The following is a 3,425-nucleotide window of genomic DNA, read 5'->3' on the forward strand; positions in this document are numbered from 1 at the left end:
ATGATAGGGATTGTTTTCAACCTGAAACGTCTGGTGAACCACAACTTTTCACACAAGGTTTCATCAATACATCAGGGAAATGGAGAGGAGGAATAAGGGAAGGTGGAACATCAGCATGATGACTGATTACTGCTGGTCATTGAAACGAGAAAAAAGAAAGACCACAACACGTAGTTTCGAGACTAAAAGACGTAGATTTCACACAAAAAAAAATCAGGATGAATGAGGATGCATATTCGTTTATCATCAATGTAGCTTTGCGCGAAATTCATAACAAACAGACATCAAATTTATTTCATAATATAAAAATGTTGCTAATTATAATTTTGTCTTGCAAAGTTTGAAAACCATAAAAGAAATACTAAGAATAAAACTGGGAAGTCTATTCAGATAATATAGCATTATTGTGTTAACAAGTAACAAAATGTTTAATTCCTCCATATTACCTGCAATAATGTTTCATTTTTACAGTAATGGTATGATAACAATTAACACTTTAAAAGTTAGCTGTTTAACAACACTTTAAACAAATTTTCATTATTTTTACATGAAAGAATAGGCTTCCACTATAAGAACATAGTGTTTAGGATTAATCAATGTTGACCATGTAGTCCTAAATTAACCTAAGTAACTCAAAAGAAAAAAATAAGTTAAAATAACGATTATATATTCTGTAAATTATTAGCGTAGTCTGATTATAATCTGATTTCAAAGCTCGTATCTTTATTTCTAGTAATGATATTGATACGAAAATAAAAACAGTTAAAACGAGCATTTCATTTTTTGTCATTAAAATTAAATAATTATATCTATAATCATATTTACAAAAATATTATACCATTGATGAACTGGATACATGTTTTCAATTTATGAAAAAAGTTGTTACCTATTCTGTAATACCACTTGCATTTTCACTTATTTTAGACATCAACAATGTGAAAAATATCTTTCTCACGATAATAATAATTTCTAAACAATGAAACATCGATTGGGTAACAAATCTATGTTATAAGGTATCGTAATATTGATGAAAACAACTCTCTAAAGTCTAGACACATTATTACAGTGTCTGGAAAAATAGGCACTAAAATTAACCATGGCAACGTGTAATTGACGTTCATGTCGTTGTATTACCTTGGAAATAATCAGTTCTTGGCTGAGATTTTAACTGAATTCTTGTAGACTCCAGCTGTGTTGATTTCAGGATAACTGAAAACATTTTCCCTGGATATTGATAGCCCAGTCATCTAAAAACACAGACATGTAATGTTGTTGTTGTTTTTCTTTTTATAGTATATGGTAGGGTAAGTACCTCTGATTGTATTTTGTTGATTTATGTTTGGACCTGCGCCTACTTATACAACATTAAATAACACAATAAGTTACTTTTGAAAAACTGAGTAGAGGAAATTTGGTTCCTGGACCCATCCCTTAGATCCACGCCTGCTTATACAACTTTAAAAAATCCAGTTATTGATTCTTAAAAATAATGGAGAGGGTCAAAAACTCTTAGACCCCCCCCCCCCCCTTATAGATTCGCGTCGAGTTATACAACATTAAAGAATACAGTTATAAATTTCTTAGATTAAATTCTAGCAAAAAGATGGATGGGAGGTCCAGACCCTCACCTAGACCCACGACCGCTTATACAGCAGTAAAGGGTATAGTTAACGGTTGTAAATTAGAAACATAACACAGTGGGGAAAAAATTAATTTACACAATTTAACACTTAAGTTGTCAAAAAGGTGGCTGTGGTGATGCCTGCCACTTGTTTTCCCTTTAGTCAGCAGGCCAAAAATAGTAACTAACAAATAGTCTTACTAGCTTTACAATAACAAAAACAAGGCGAGTAAGTTCCGTGGAAACTGAACCCTAGACAATCAAATTGCAAGCCCTCTCTCCCATTATGTGGCTTTTTGCTTAACAACTGACAAACTGGATGGCAGTATTTCGAATACTTGGATAGTTGGAATAATCGAAAATCCTAATTTCCATTAGTAGATGCCCCCCTCCCCAGTGGCAGAGCGGTATGTCTGCTGACTTACAACGCTAGCAACCGGGTTTCGATACTCGTGGTGGGCAAAGCCCAATGTGTAGCTTTGTGCTTAACTACAAACAAACCATTAGTTGACTATTTTCGTGACATCGATTTAATCGTAATTTCAATTAATCTATTGTTAGAATGATAGAAAACAGTAATAATCGCTAATTTCGATCAATTAATTATTTTCGTGGCATTACATTAATTAGTTAATCGTAATTTTCATTAATAGTTTAGCTTATAAAACAATAATCGATGTAATCGTTACTCCTAGTTAATCGCTCCAATTGCTCATCTCTATAGTGTTAATAATGTGCTGAGGTACTTTGACCATTCGTCTGAAAACATCTGTTTCCAGGGCATCTTTTAGTGTCTGGGATCAGTTGACGAGACGGGTGCATCTCCAAAAAAGCGTCTCATACATACTGGAACATTCAATTGGTTAAAGCCAATTCTTCATGGATTGTGGCAACTAATTTAGCACAGTGGGGGACAGTAGTAATTAATCGTTCATAAAGCTGATTTCAGAGTCAATTGCACCAGAATGTGGAAGCACAAAGAGTCATAAATGATGGTCTCTTTAATGATGTCGTCAATGGTACTATTCCTCAGATGTATAGGGCATTCAGTTCATAATTGGTTGTTCTTTCTGATACCAAATTTCCACTGTCATCATATGTGAAAATAGGGTTGAAGTTAATTTAGGATCTCTCCAAATGAGTGTGCTTCTGTTTATTTAGCTATAGTCTGAAACGTGATTCATCGAAGAAGAAAAAAGTATATTGGTCCATGTGTCGTTTGTTCACCAGAAATGCTCTTGGCACCATTGTAGGCTAACTGGTTTGTGTCTTGCTATGAACAGAATGCATCTAACTGGGTTTTTGTAAAGTGGCGTGGTGTCCAGTTGTGGCTACTAACACCTGATTCTGTATTGGAACAATTACCCTACTATTGCAACGAGCAAGAATCTTCAGATGCCTGTCGACTGTGTATGTGTGGTGAGAATGATAATGTGCCTTGTTCCACTGCTTGGAAGAGATTACACATTGTGCTGACGACAACCTAACGCACATGTAGCCAACAAATTCTGCAATAGCTTGCTGTGTTTCGCCAGCATTCTTTAGTCCTGGTTACAGAAAATTGTTTATTACGAACGGTGATCCAAACATCGTTCTATCACCATATTCCACCAAGGATCAACTATCTTTGAGTCCTCTGTATACATTTCATCAAGCCCGGCATGGCCAGGTGGTTAGGACGCTCGACTCGCAATCTGCGGGTCGCGGGTACTAATCCCCATCACACCAAACATGCTCGTTCTTTCAGTCGTGGGGCGTTAAAACGTGACGGTCAGTTCCACTATTCTTTGGTAAAAGAGTAGCC

At 35.5% G+C, this 3,425-nt stretch overlaps 1 protein-coding gene across 1 annotated transcript in view; it reads left to right on the plus strand.

The window, feature by feature from the left end:
* Positions 1-3,425, plus strand: part of LOC106461932 (tRNA methyltransferase 10 homolog B-like) — a gene marked incomplete at its 5' end in the record, with an annotated part of 133,364 nt that overhangs the window by 125,406 nt on the left and 4,533 nt on the right. The window lies entirely within an intron of this gene.

This window comes from Limulus polyphemus, unplaced genomic scaffold (genome assembly GCF_000517525.1).
Source record: "Limulus polyphemus unplaced genomic scaffold, Limulus_polyphemus-2.1.2 Scaffold1061, whole genome shotgun sequence".
NCBI classification, from domain to species: Eukaryota; Metazoa; Arthropoda; class Merostomata; order Xiphosura; family Limulidae; genus Limulus; species Limulus polyphemus.